The 16,036-nt window shown below is 40.2% G+C and overlaps 1 protein-coding gene across 1 annotated transcript in view; it reads right to left on the bottom strand.

Annotated features, from left to right (window-relative positions):
• Positions 1–14,845, bottom strand: part of bzw2 (basic leucine zipper and W2 domains 2) — a 52,235-nt gene extending 37,390 nt beyond the window's left edge. Inside the window, exon 1 of the mRNA XM_078238439.1 lies at positions 14,762–14,845. The gene's annotated coding sequence lies outside the window, so the exon portion shown is untranslated. The remainder of the gene's footprint in view (positions 1–14,761) is intronic.
• Positions 14,846–16,036: the final 1,191 nt, after the last annotated feature.

The following is a 16,036-nucleotide window of genomic DNA, read 5'->3' as shown; positions in this document are numbered from 1 at the left end:
TGTCATATCAACTCATCTATTGGAGCACTGGTTCTCAAAGTTTGTTTGTTGAAAGATGCCTTCCCAAATGAGTAATCACATGCCCCCACCACCTCCATCTAATTAGAGTACTATATGAAAGTGCTACATGTAGATTCTTTTAATAATGTTTCTGAGCAAACAGGTATTAATTACAGCGAGTTGGGTGTGCCGGATTTTTCACTGCAGTCAGCTTATCCTTGGGAGGAGCACCAGGAGGGCAGGACCGTGATTAGAGCAGAATATGGAGAGAACACCAAGAGAGCAAGAGAAGAGCAACAGCACGGGAAAGGGACCAGAACACTTTGGCTGCTGCTCACTAGATTACTTCTGACTTTGACTCCCTGGACAGTTGCCCACCATAAAGCCATGTGTCGCATACCCCTGGAAAGGGGTATGGATCTTCAAGTGCAATGTGTCATAACCATTTGAGAACCACCATGCGAGGGAATATTCTGAATGTAGGGGAAAGGATTATAAAAATAAAATGTTAAAAAAAGCAAACATAGGTCAGCTCAATCATTATCCATTCTTATGTTTAATCGCTGGTTCTCTTATAGATTTATTTAGTGACATTGTTCTTACACATATCCCAGCCAACAAACTATGTGCATCAGCAGGTTCAATTAAAAGATCTTCAAGTGCAATGTGTCAAATCAAAATAATAATTGTGTACAACAATAAATCTACTCCCTTATCGCCTGAACATCTGCAATAAATGTTACTAAGCAACATGTAGAGAAAAGCTATGTAGCTGATGCCATTTTTTTCTATGGGTTATTTTAGAGTTTGAAAGGTTTGACGTTAATTAGTTTTAGTTTGCTTGCTCTGAAGAATCCTTTCAGTATCACCATTTGCAGCTTAACTACTGCTTCCACACATCTTTATTTTTATCGTTAGCAGACCAAGTAATCCGAGTCTCTCGAGGAGCACGTGAAATCAAATTTAAAACGATGGTCACACAAACTATATACATTTTTAGCAAAAAGATTTGGTAGTGTAGCATTTGCTGACATGCAAAGGAAGATACTCAGTAATCAGAAATTAAAAATGAAAATTGAGGTCACACATTAAATTCCATTTTAATACCCTTCTGTTAATTACATATTTGGTAATGACACAGAGCAGTGAATGGCACTGTACATAATATTCTTTTTGGCACCGCAAGAAGGAACACGTGTTCCTACTGGCATTCGTCCAATAATAAATTTATCAGGGCTCCCAGTAGGTCTCAAAAGGACATACAATTATTATATGCAGTAACATTCCATCTCATTTTAGTACAGCTTCCCACGAGTGTTCCTGGTTGCCTTGTGACTCAACTACTCAACAAGGTATTTTTCCAAGCTTTGATATACACAACTTCCCACACACTCCTCATATGCTCATGCATATCTCGTGCTTTATTAAAACCACGTGGTAAAAGCCACAGGGCCCATCATCCATACTAAGAGTCAGAATTAATATACAAATAAATACAAGGACTAGAAATGTAAATATCTGCAGACACATCACAACTTCAAAATATCCATGTTTGAACTGAGATTTAATACATTTTCCAATTTATTATTGTGCAGCTAAACCACTAAGCATACCCATTTATTGCTCTAACATTTTCTTCAGGGTTATTTACAGGTGGCTCAATAAAATTGTAATGATGTAGCGAATGCATTTTTCGCTGTATATACACATTCATGATCCTCAAGGTTTAATTGCTGAATTTTAATAGAAACTTAATACTTGAATTCCTTGGTTAACATTTGAAGTAGCACTAACTGTCTAGAAACTGGAATCATCACAACATGATCACACTTGCATATGCATAGCCAATTCACTGAACTTCACAAAGGTTTTAATTTAAAAAAATAAACAGTCTAAATCCAAAGTACAAGTTTGCATTCTTATTGATGTTTCTCTGCTTAACAGAGAAAAATGATCTTAGTTAAATTGTATAACTGACAGTAATTGTATGTAAAGAACACAATGTTTCACCAGTTGGATGTTGTGCAGCATCCGTATTACATTATGTAAAGCAACTACAAACACTTGAATCAATGATTTTGGTAACTTAGTATTCATAACTAGCTAGCAGTTCAGATTGTAACACTTCCAACTAATTTCCACATCAAGAATACCCTGAAGAAATATTGTTCATGCCACAATGAGTTAGTTCAGGTATTTGTTGGCTGTGGATTTGATAATACTGGTATGTACTGCACATTTCCATACTGGTTATATAGTGAATACTTTACAACTCCCAATTGTTTTAAAACTTGGTAGATACCCACAAGATCAGGATGATAATACTTAAAGAAAATGCAATGCAAGATGAGACAGAGTGAAGTAAAAATCAGTATTCTGATTTTTTTCATTTTACAGCCAATCTAATCAAGATTTCTGAAATGAAGATAGTTAAATCTGTATTTACCTATGTTCATTTAGTTATCACAATTCACCATAGCCATGAAAACGTCCTGCATACAAGATCAGTTTTTTCTTACAGTCCACGTTGTGGCAGTTGCCACCATTCAACGCATGTTGTGGATTCATGTCTGATGTGGAAGATACATCAGTGATCATTGATGACAATTTACAATCATCTAATCTTAATTCTATATTTGAATTTGGCAATGACAGATATGCTTAAATATGACACATTTTGTATCAACAATTTTGATCATAAATGCCCAGGTCCACATTTGTATTGGAAATTACCTGTATAAATTCATTACTCTGTCCTTGCATTACTCAGACACTGAGTATTATTTTATCATGGAGTCATAGGACCCATTATTAAGTAGGCAATGGCAATTCAGAGAAGCCACAAAGAGATACTCCTCCCCAACAAAGGGAAGAATAAACCTGCCACAGACACCAAAAATACATGCTTGGAAGAGGAAAAGGAGGGCAGCAGCCACACTCAGATTCAGTTTAGAAAGTGGTTTACTGCCTTAACAGGTCAGAAAAAGTGAGTACAACTGCATCTTCCCCACATTCTGCTGTAAGCAACATGCCATCCCTTCCTTCATTCTGAATTCTCAAGCCTACTCCATTATATACACATACGTTGCACAAACACCCATCCTTCTCTTCTACACACTTAGTGAAATCCCATCTAATCCATCCACCACTCTTACTCATTTTCATGCCTCTTCTTCATTTACACCCTCACCAAATTTACTGTAACCATCAGATAAACAACGGTAAGCAATTACAGAGATTCTAAAGTCTCTATTTTCCCTCACTGCAGAATATGAGAGGAGGAGAGATCTGGACATGGACCACCACAGATCTGCAAGTTCACAAATACAGAAGAGGTGGCACTAGAGATACCTGGAGTTTTGGCAACTGTTGTCGAAAATGCAGAGATGAGGACCACCCAAATATCCCAGGTTTCACAATAAAGTCTCAGCGACCCACATAACATACTCAGTCATGTTGATTTGATTTCAACAGTAAGATACCGTAACCTTCATATTGATAACTTGCAACATTCTTACTTTTCAAGTACTAATTCACATCTTTCAACTCTGGCAGGCTCTTCATGCATGCAGCAGAAGCAGGGTGCCATAAGAAACGGTGCTGATGTCTCAGCTACAATATATATTAATGATATAGACAGAGCAATAGGTTCAAGATTGTTGACTATACAAAGCTAGGTAGAAATGGAAACTGTGAGGAAGACACAAAGAGGCTGTGAAGAGATAAGGCAGATTCAGTGAGTGGGCAACAAGGTGGCAGATAGAGTATAACGTGGTGAAGTGCAAGATCATTCATTTTGAAAGTAAGAACAGAAAAGCAGAATATGTTTTAAATGTTAATGTTCCGAGAGACTTGGGAGAACTCTTAAAAGGAACACAAAATCAGCATGTAAGTACAGCAAGTAAATACTATGTTGAACTTTATTGCAAGGGGACTAGAATATAAAAGTCTTGCTACCATTGTACAAGGCTTTGCTGAGCCCTGTATGAGTACAGCAGTTGGTGGGATTATGGTGGATGGAGTGGCTACTGCACGTGTCATGGTCCATAGGTGCAGCCTAAGTGAACCTACATTAAAAAGGGTATCTTCCACAGCTGTATGATCAGCTGGTCCTGCATTACTCTCATCGGCACTTTCTTCTTTGGAATCTCTCAAAGAGCATCTGAGCATTGCACCTTCATCCTTATTAGGCTCTAAAATCCAGAGGTCATCAACTGGAATACTTTGAGGACATTAGGAGTGTGGTGGACAATGGGGAACCAGTGGATGTGGTGTATCTGGATTTCTAGAAGGCGTTCGACAAGGTGCTACACCCAAAGACTGCTACATAAGATAAAGGTTATAAATAACACATTATGGATAATGTATTCGCATAGATAGAGGATTGGTTAACTAACAGAAAGAAGAGTGGGGGGTAAATGGGTGTTTCTCTGGTTGGCGGTCAGTGACTCGTGCTGTGCCTTAGGGACCAGTATTGGGACCGCAATTGTTTACAATTTACATAAATGATTTGGAGTTGGGGACCAACTGTAGTGTATCAAAATTCACAGATGACACCAAGATGAGTGGAAGAGCAAAGTGTGCAGAGGACACTGAAAGTCTGCAAAGGGATATAGATAGTTTGAGTGAGTGGATAAGGGTCTGGCAGATGGAGTACAATGTTGGTAAATGTGAGGTCATCCATTTTGGTAGGAATAACAGCAAAATGGACTATTATTTAAATGGTAAAAAATTGCAGCACGCTGCTGTGCAAAGGCACCTGGGTGTCTTTGTGCATGAATCGCAAAAAGGTTGGTTTGCAGGTGCAGCAGATTTAGGACTGAGTTGAAGAGGAACTTCTTCACCCAAAGGGTTGTGAATCTGTGGAATTCCCTGCCCAGAGTTGAGGCTACCTTGTTGAATGCTTAGAAGGCAAACATAGATAAGATTTTTGAACAGTAAAGGAATTAAAAGTTATGGTGAGCGTTATGGTAAGTGGAGCTGAGTCCACGAAAAGATCAGTCATGATCTTATTGAATAGTGGAGTGGGCTCGCGGGGTCAAATGGCCTACTCCTGCTCCTCGTTCTCATGTTCTTATCAACCAAGAGCAGCATAATGGTCAGAGCAGGGATCTGAGTAGCTTGCCTCCATCTCTGCTCAGGTCACAGGGGTTGCACCACGTGGGAGTGGTAAGAAAAGGAAGAGTAAGGTTTTACAGTGGCACAAGTGGGCATAAGTTAAATGCAATTTTTTGTTAAGTTTCTGTTGCTTTGTTAAAGCAAATGAAAGTTGTTCTTTTGCACTGCTTCACCATCTTGCCCATCCTTGTTTGCTGTATGGCAAGGTGAATTTTAAATTGTTTGCTGATGAATTGGAAGACATGCAATGATCGGGATCAATGGATGGGGTTGCAGGAGGGGAAGATGGGCAAAGGGTGCTAAATTGGGCTGGCTGTTTGCATGACTGCTTTGTGTCAGTGGCGGGGTGTGATTGAAAGGATAAGCATTTCTGTGCTTGCAGCATTGCCCCACAGATGTAACCGAAATGAATCTTACATTAATAACTGAGAGCTTCAGTGGTCCAGCACCCTCATCACCATCCTCCTCCTCAGCATTATCCAGAGGGCAACTGATCTCTAAAACATGTTACTCCTGCAGGTCCAAAACCTGTTGCAGACTGCAGCACATGGCAAGCATTCTGGACATCCTGCCTGCTGTCAAGAATATGGATCGAAGGCAGGTAAATGGAGCTTAGGTCCAGATCAGCCATGGCCTAATTGAATGCCAGAACATTAAGTCTGAAAAGCTGAATGGGCCACTCCTATTACTATTATAGATAATGGAATAGTGTTGAACCCTTCTGTAAAAATTTGTTGAATGCAAATTTCCAACTGGAAATAATGTTGACTGTAGTGATGATGCTGCATCTTGTCCCTTTTTAATTTAGTTAGAGATAGTGGCAATATTTTTAAAATTTCACTTTTGGAAATTTTACAAAAACCTATCTGGTTCAGTAACTTTTTTTGGATAAGAAACTCTGCCACCCTTACCTGGTCTGGCCTACATCCGAGTCCAGACCCACAACAATGTGGTTAGCTCTTAAACTGCCCTCCAAAATGGCCTAGAAAGCCACTCTGTTCAAGGGTAACAAATGCTGGCCTTGCCTGGGACACCCACCTCCCATGAAAGAATAAATAAAATTTTACCTTGTTAAAAAAAAAGGCACAGGCACCACAATGACTTGTGCCAACTGAATATTTTTTCAAATAAAACAAGGATATGCCAGAGGTTCAGAACACTTGAAATCTTATTTTAGAATTACAAAAACAAATCCCTTATTTGTTCCATCTTGTGAAACGTGCAAAGTTACCCACTGTAATTGGTCATATAATTTGACAAATAGATTGTCATTTGCAATAGATTTCCTGAATGCCAAGAGCCTACTATGAAACATGTTACATTACTATGAAAATAAATAGGATCAGATCAAAGGAAAAAAATGTAGTTTTTGGCTCCAGATGGCTTCCATTAAGTAGCCTCGGTTGTCTCTGTATTTATGATGTTCCCAAATCCCTTGGTGGATTCATGCTTCACTGCCAACTACTGAATATTTAATATGTTTTCCCCTTGCGAATGAATGTATATGATTAAAATCCATAACTATAACTGATTTTTCATTCCAAATTGTAGCATATGAAGAACAGCGTAACCTTTTTGTTTTAAAGTAAACAAATCCCAGTGCTTGAGAGACTTCTTTCTTGCAATTAACTAAAGAGTTCAGTTGGCTCCCTTGCTGTAAGATGAGCCATTGTTACATCAGGCCTCAGCCAGCTGCCGCACATGTATCTAATACTGAAGGTTAAACTATTTCTACTTTAACTCGGCGTTCGTATTTTCACAATTGTTCTGAACAATAAACCAGCAGGCAGAAAATCAATTCAAGGCCGCACACGACTATTAATCTCAATTCAAACTCATGGAAAAGGTGGACAATATGAACTTTTGAATGCAATTCTTACTGCAATATGTTTTTTGTCTTCATTTGTACTTGGCAGGGCACTGGACCTGCAAGCCCTGCTCTTGTGTCATTATCTGAGAATGCTCTGTACAGTTGCATATTGGCCAACACATGACAATCATTGCTTCATAATTTCAAGTACAGAACAAAATTAGACTAAGGGCACGTAACTCCTACCAGATAAAAGGGGACAGACTGAGCTGTCTCTTCCTGCTATCTTCTTTTATACGCACATATGGTGAACGGGCTTTCACTTTACCACTTCGGAAATAGTAATTTCTAATTCTCCGCAACTGGTTAGTTATTAACCCACAGTATTTTGATTTGCCAGCAGGACTCAGCTAATGCATCTAATAAAAAAATTAAAATATTGAACCGTGGAGGCAGTACAGCTTGGAAAATGGAGCAGCGTGGTCTTATAGCTGGGTGAGGTCTCCAGTTCAATTACTCATTCCAATTTGAGTTATTCCAATTTCAACTAAGCCAGTTTTAGTGGCACTTACTTTAACTTCAGAATGTTTAGGTTCTCTGGTTAAGGAAATGAGGCAAAAGTCAGACAGGTTTCCTAAATTTGACGGTTATTCAGTGACCTCCCCATCAATCTGAGCATCCAGGCCCAGCCACCAAAAATAACTGTATGCTAATCACTTCATCTGGATTCTACCAGGACGTCCTTCATGTAGTTGTACAAGAACTCTTCCACGCAGACCAGGAGGAATGATCACTCAGATTCCCCACAATGGACACCCACCTTGGATGGTCAGCTCAAGCTTTCTTGACACATATGGTTTCAAATCAGGATGCATTCCAGCTATTATTTCTTTCAATACCATATCCATCATCTTCCCTATCACTGGGCTATTTCTGATATGTCTCTTAACTTGAGAAGCTGTCACAGGTAAATGATCGACTCATAGAAAATAAAGAATATTTCAAAAACTAGTTGGTGGCATCTGCTCAATATGCAACGGTAAACGTAATAATACATCAGCATTTTTTGGGGGGCGGCATGGCGGCAGTGGTTAGCACTGCTGTCTCTCAGCGCCAGGGTCTCAGGTTCAATTCCGGCCTCGGGTCATTGTCTGTGCGGAGTTTGCACATTTTCCCCATGTCTGCGTGGGTTTCCTCCGGGTGCTCCGGTTTCCTCCCACACTCCAAAGATGTGCAGGGTTAGGTTGATTGGCCATGCTGAATAGACCAATTGTAAGGGGGATTAGCAGGGTACATGCGTTGGGTTACGGGAATTGGGCCTGGATGGGATTATGGTCGGTACAGACTCAATGGGCCGAATGGCCTCCTTCTGTACTGTAGGGATTCTATAATTATCCAGTAGCTGATTTGACATCGATCAGTCTGTTGACAGCACTCCAGTTAAGCTTTATCTTCTCCAACCACGTTCTCCCAAATAGAGCTGGAAAATAACCACGGACCACAAAGAGGTAACTCCACTGTTTGTCCACTCAACTCTAAGTTGGCCGCGATGTAACCTTTTAATGGCATGATCTCTTCTGTGTATGTCCTTAAAATCACATCAGTAGGTATTAAAGGGACATGCTTTAGCTTTTCTTCATATGTAGTCTCAGGAGTTAAAGATACAGCAACACAAGTATCAACCTCCATTACAACAGGTTATCCATTTAACTTCAGAGTCAGCAGAATTTATGTGATTCACCCTGTATGGATAAGTTGGAGCTCTTCAACATATTTCTGGACATTCTGTTCTTCATAGTCAAAATTATTTTCTTTCATGATGTAAATTCTTTTGTAGAATGCAATTTGTTCTTCTTCTGAAGATACCCAGATTCTTCTTCTGAATAATCTTCTCTGGAGAAGGTGGCCTAACTCAACCAGCTTTTGTAACATGACCTGTTTTGCCACAATTCCTGCATTGACTATCCTTGCTCCAGCATTCACTCACTGAATAGCCCATTTTGGCACATCTGTGGCATTCTTGTTGCTGTTTTGATTTCTTATGGGTGGTTTCCAACTTGCGGATCTTCATTCCTGCACCAAATTATGAATTGAGTAGCCAGTTTCATCGATACTCTTGAAGAGTACCTTCTAATGACCCACAATATTATGTCAGCCTTTTTAAGGTTGCCAAAAACTGAGCCTTCCACTTGATTCCTTTGGTGGAACCTGAACCGTTCTGCGATGATCAATGGTTTTGTAGAGTAATGCTCTTCAAGGATCTGTAAGGGGAACTTCTTGGGGCATCCCCTGGGAGTCTTGTATTCAGTCGAACACAGCAAACACAAAGACTTGCAAAAGACAGTATGCAGTTAAAAGATGTTTCATTGAATTAACATGTATTGGGAGAGGATGGTCAGAAGATTCTAGTCTCTCTCTGACGTAACATCACATGGGCACAACACAGACATTTCTGAAGATTTGATCTTCCCGCCCCATCTGTCATGCAAACTGGATAGTCCAATTACATTAATACGCTTCAGTTACTTCAGCCAGAAGCATTCTACCCTCTAGCAGAATTAGGAATTTACTGGTCAACCAAACCCATAGACTCTTTGCCCCCACCCCGCCTTGCCAAGTAACTTTACCTACGCAAATCTGATAGGAGCAACCCTGGAACCTAACACCTGCAGCACTGAGAACAATAAGGGAGTCATTTTCCCTGTCCCCTTATCAGTAGAGGCCACATCACAGCTATTAATTACAGCTAGAAGCTGAATCCTTCTCGTCATTTCAAACATGTTGGTACTACAGCTGCCTAGCCTGCCTCTGATAATAGGGTATACTACTTTATACTTCTTTATTCCAAAAGAATGTGGTCCGTCTGCTTAAACCTATTTCCCATTATGACAAGGGATAAACTGCTCGTTGGCCAAAGCTTACAATAAAACACAAAAATACAGTTTAAATCTATAATACTTGTTCAAAAATGATGTATGTGCTTATGCAGACAATATTTTCATTGCATATAAGTGAGGCACATTTGCTACCTTTAATATATATATAAGGCACACTGTTGTCCCTATTTTAAACTAGTCTACTTTGTTTTAATGTCAGAAAACAAGGGTTTCCATATCCCTCCATTACAGGATCTTTGTCAAGTCATCATATGTTTTGGCTCCTATCTCCAGAGCAAATTGAAGGTTTTACTTCGTATTGTACTGAGAAAAACTTGTGCAAATTACTGAAAACGCATGGCATAGAAACTCCATGATGCATTTTCTTCATTTAAAGGACTCGTGGCTCCAAATTGATCTGCCACTTCTCTTGCAGGCACTAGCAACTCGAGGCTGCTCAGTATTTTTTTAGTCCCTTCCCAGTACTCCCCTTTTTACACCGGAGAATGTTGACTTGATTTTTTTTTTTAAAACGGCCACAGCCATGCAGCATATTATTTTCAAATATGCCAAATACTGCCTGGAATCTCTCACTTTCTGATCGGAAAAAACACAGAGATCTTTCGCCTCTTTTCAAATGCGTAGGGAGCCTCCTGGTCTGACCCAACAGCTTAGAGGAGTCTACCCAATTTTATTTTCAGTTAGAAACACAATTTTTTTCTCCTTTGTTTGTTTTTTACACTGGCACTTCAATCCTTAATCCTGTTGATTTTCCCCAGCCTTCTAATATTCAAAGTGCGAGGACCCATAATTTTGTTTTTACTACTAATGATCATTTCTCGATGTTCTCAGTGAAACAAAATCCTGACTCGTCGCCAATTTTCTTTTTGTAATGCCCTAATTATGTTGTGGGTTGTCAGTTTTGGATGAAAAGAAACAAATGTGGTTTGCACATGTAGATTCAAAATAGCAACACAGGTTTATTGCAGGAGCTGTTGACTGCACAGAGTATAAAATTGAACTCACCATCAAATCATGTGACCGCTCTTAAAGCAATCATGCAACCACTTAAATATGTAACAGTGAGGGAAATCTAATGTTCTGCAGACCCCTTTCCATGGTGCCCCAACTAATGTTTAAAGCGCTGGGGATAGTGGTGGTACACAGCTGTTAGTAGCACTAGTAGTGTTTGTACTTGATGTACTGGTGGGGTACAGCTATTCATTCTAGTTGCATTGATTATGTGTTCGTGTAAACATATGTTGTTGGGTTATATGGCATCACATCACATGACCTCTATAACTTTCACAAGAATTCCTGCGGTTCAGGATCTTAATGGATTTGCATCAGCAGCTGTTGTGCGAGAAGTTTCAAGAGCCAGGAAGCCACTTGAGAGCAGCTGAACAGGGGAAGGCATGAACCAGGAACAAAGTAACCACTCTCTCCACCCCTCCCTCCCAAGACCTCTGTCCTCCCAGTGCTCTTGCCGGTCTTCAGGATTTCAGGAGTATGGCATCACTCCCCTCGGTATGTTTAGCACCCTCTGCATGTTCTTCCCACAATTTCAGGGCTTCCAATTCCCAACTCCTCCCACCATTCCTGGTTTTTGTATAACACTGACTTTTTTATCCAGCATCCATAGCAGCAGAGAAATTCCTCTATCGCTGTGTCACAGCTGCTGCTAGGTATACTGAATAATGAGATTCCCTGTACACATAAGCTGTTTCTTTAATGCACTCTCACCTCACACTTATCCGCATGTTCAATGTTTTAAGTTGCATTCTGACGTAGTGCATTGAAAGCTGTTAATAATAGTTAACAATATGCAAGTGTCTGTGGTTTCAAAGGGGAAGTTTGTATCCGTTATAACTCAGTCGAGTTGGGACTGTTGCCAAGTGTCTTTTTGTTACTGGTGTCCACTTTCGCCAGTTTCACTGTACATTCCAGTTAAACTAATGCCTCCAGGAAAGACGAGAAGGTTGTGAAGAACATTTGCACTTTAGTGCACTATCCCTAAACATTTACAGCGATCTTAAATCACAGATAGGTGACTGGTCAATGCTCCTCACTGCAGCCTTAACACCTGGACTACAATTTTCTATGCAAGAAAACCAATATAAATAATTCCTAATTTATGGAATATCTTACTACCACAACAACAACCCCCCCCCCCCCCCCCCGTACCCAAGGAAACTACAGCCCCGTTTTGTGTATTAAATCCATTCATCCAGATGCTGAGGAATTCCTTTAAGCCACTTTTCTCAGTCGGATCAACAACATTCTTTAGAAAATTCCAAATCATCAAAATGTTAAATTGACATTTAATTTCATTTAAATCTGATTTTTTTTTTTAAAAAGGCCAATGTAAGAGATCATCGCAAATAGCACAGAAGAACTGTGATCAGTGCTATGTATGTTGTATGTTACAGTGGGAGTTTCTGCAAAGGATTCATGATTGAGGTGGAGAACTGATACTCTACATAAAACAGTAATCTAGGACACAAATAGCATTCCACCCTTCCCCATTTGTACACCTGCCTTTTGTCTTTTAGTCAAACTGTCTTAATTTGAAACTTTCAAAAACCACCCTTATTTCATATATCTAACATCTTTTTCATCTGCACTTATTGCCTCGAATCATTTGTTGGCTCTCAGCAGGATTAAAGATTGGCAAAAAAAAAACTTCCCCAAGAACTGGACTGAGGCTTTACATATTCATTTAATTTAGATGACAGACAACATTTGCAGGGACTATGAGTGAATGGACTGTCCACAAGACAGCAACTGAAGCAGTTAGGGCAGTTTTACACCGTAGTATAATTTAACAGGACGATGGCAAAATGTGACTTGACCATAACACGACTAATTCTGTGAAAACCCACATTAATTTATCACACCAGTCAGAATATAGAATTGCAATGATAGATGAATGCTTGTCTTTAATTAAAATGACACGTAAATGACAAATGCTTCCTCTGCACTTCAACCAGGTTATAAAATCACCCAATTGGTCATTTGGGTTCATTACAATGCCAAGGTGTTTCGTACTGATGAAACAATGTTGCATAAATTAGAGCCGAAACATTTAAATGTCAGTGTAGAGTGCTTAACACAAAGTCCAAGCAACTCTAATGCAATGACGTGTGGAAATAATTTTTCAACTGTCACCTTGTACACATTGTGCCATGAGTTACTGTTCCCATAAGGAACTGTTACATGGAAATATGACCAAGATTTGAATATTCAAATACAATATCAAAACTGAACTCCAAAAAGTAACAATTAGGAATAGCGCACTAAATAACTGCATGTGGGGACTTGGGAGAATACTGCACTCATTCCAATTCAAATTCTCCTGGATTCAAAACTTGTCCAAAGATCTTTTTTGATGGAGAACGCCATTATCTAGTAATGAACAAAAATACAATTATAGCAACAAAACCTTGATGATTAATTGTATTAAAAACAATGTCTCAATCAACTGTTCCACAAAATTATACAAATTTACATGCATCATGGCCAGGCCAACATTCCCAGCGCAGTGCTGAGGGAATGTGCAATTTTGGAGGTGCCATCTATTCAAAGAGATGCTGAACCGAGGCCCAGTTTGTCTCCTCAGGAGGATTTAAAGATTTCACCACAGGAGTGGTGCTTTACCTTGTGTCTTGAGCCAGTATATATTTTGCGACCAATTAAATATGATTAGTCATTTACCTCATTGCTTTTTGCAGGAGCTTGCTGGGCTGCTACATTCCCGACATTACAACCCTAACTACAATTCAACAAGTACTTTATTGACCATTAACCACTTTGGAACATAGAATCCCTACTGTGCAGAAGGCAGCCATTTGGCCCATCGAGTCTGCACTGACCACAATCCCACCCAGGCCCTATCCCCATAACCCTACTTATTTACCCTATTAGCCCCCCGACACTAAGAGGCAATTTAGCATGGCCAATCCATCTTACTCACACATCTGGGGTGTGGGAGGAAACTAGAGCACCCGGAGGAAACCCACGCAGACACGGGAAGAATGTGCAAACTTCACACAGACAGTAACCAAGCCAGGAATCGAACCTGGGTCCCTGGCGCTGTGAGGCAGCAGTGCTAACCACTGTGCCACCGTGCTGCCCAAAAAGGAGTCAAAGGGCTCGTCTGGGATTTGAACCTGGGACCTCTTTGCATACTCATCGACTGAAATACCCTGAAAGAGAATCATACCCCTAAACCAATGAGCCCGCACCAAACAGACGTAGTCACCGCGCTGTCATGGAACTTGGCAGCACCCCGGAGATTTGAACCCCCTTTCTCCCACGTGACACTAAGAAATACTAACCTCTACACTAATGAGGAAGTTGCTGTATTCTGAAATTCTTTCCCTTTTTCTAGTTGTAGGCATACGATTTTGTTATGTAATATTTTGTTTCACAGAGAAAGGAAATGATTAAATGTGGACACAGTTTACAGTGGCACTGCATGTCTGTTAATTGGAATATACTTAATAGGAATATTTGGTCTGATAATGGTTCATTTGTTATGCTGTTGTTTAGAAAATAAATCTTTTGACTCCAGTTAAAATTTAGATTGGGGTTTCTACTCCAAAGCCATGAATATTAGCAACTCAAGAACTATTCATGACCGACCAACCAATATAATGCCATGTGTGAATTAGACAGCAGAGATCAACTTCTAATTAAATACACATAAGGACCACCGTTTCACAGTGATTAAGGAATTCCATTGTTATGACATGATTTTAGAAATCGTAACAGTGTTTTGTCTATTACACTTAATTTATTTTTAGTTATTTTTTGCCTATTTAGAAAAATTAACAATTTTCCAGAATTTTCAGTGCTTTGGGAAATCACATTTTGAGATACCATCCCCTTTTTCTGAGAAAACACATAAATAGCCTTGATTATAACTGATGAAAAAGACACAGACCTGAAACATTACCTGTTTTTCTCTCCACAGGTGTTCAGATATTTCCAGGATTTTCTGTTTTCATTTCAGATTTTGAGCATGTGTGTATATGTGTGTATATGTGCGTGCGTACGCGTGTACACCATACCATCCTCCAGTCTGAAAAACAAACATCGACCACGACTTGCTGTTTTCTCTCCTTAACCAAATTTTCTTTAATCCAAGCTGACACTGACCGTTATATTCAGTGGAATATTGCTAATCAGCTATTTATGTGGCATTTTGTCAAGCACTTTCTTAGAATCCATATGGACGCCATCTATTGTTTTCCCTTCCTCAACCAATTATTACAAAGAATTCAATTAGTCAAGCATAACTGTCTTTTACAAATCTTTGAAAACCTCTCCCATCTGCCTGTTATTTTCTTTCCGCTGATTGTTGTTTCTAAAACCTTGCCCACCATTGATGTTAAACTGATGCACCTGTAGCTACCATAAATGTTCCAGCATCCTTTCTTGAATAAGGATTTCACATCTGCTACTCTCTGATCCCTGATACCCTCCCACACCGAGGGAAGGCTGGAAGATCATGGCAAGCCTTTCACTTCCTTTAACTGTGGGTGGCACGGTAGCACAGTGGTTAGCACTGCTGCTTCACAGTGCCAGGGACCCAGGTTCGATTCCTGGCTTGAGTCACTGTCTGTGTGCAGCTTGCACGTTCATAGAAAATCATAGAAATCATAGAAACCCTACAGTGCAGAAGGAGGCCATTCAGCCCATCGAGTCTGCACCGACCACAATCCCACCCAGGCCCTACCCCCACATATTTTACCCGCTAATCCCTCTAACCTACGCATCCCAGGACTCTAAGGGGCAATTTTTTTAACCTGGCCAATCAACCTAACCCGCACATCTTTGGACTGTGGGAGGAAACCGGAGCACCCGGAGGAAACCCACGCAGACACGAGGAGAATGTGCAAACTCCACACAGACAGTGACCCGAGCCGGGAATCGAACCCGGGACCCTGGAGCTGTGAAGCAGCAGTGCTAACCACTGTGCTACCGTGCCGCCCCAGACGTTCTCCCCATGACTGCGTGGGTTTCCTCCGGGTGCTCCGCTTTCCTCCCACATTCTGAAAGATGTGCTGGTTAGATGCATTGACCCGAACAGGCGCCGGACTGTGGTGACTTGGGGAATTTCACAGTAACTTCATTGCAGTGTTAACTTAAGCCTTACTTGTGACTAATAAATAAACTTTACTTTATCAGGATACAAGTTATCTGGATCAGGTGATTTTTCCACTTAAAG

Source organism: Mustelus asterias, chromosome 2, assembly GCF_964213995.1.
Source record: "Mustelus asterias chromosome 2, sMusAst1.hap1.1, whole genome shotgun sequence".
In the NCBI taxonomy this organism is placed as follows: Eukaryota; Metazoa; Chordata; class Chondrichthyes; order Carcharhiniformes; family Triakidae; genus Mustelus; species Mustelus asterias.
This window is presented reverse-complemented; position numbering and strand designations above follow the sequence as displayed.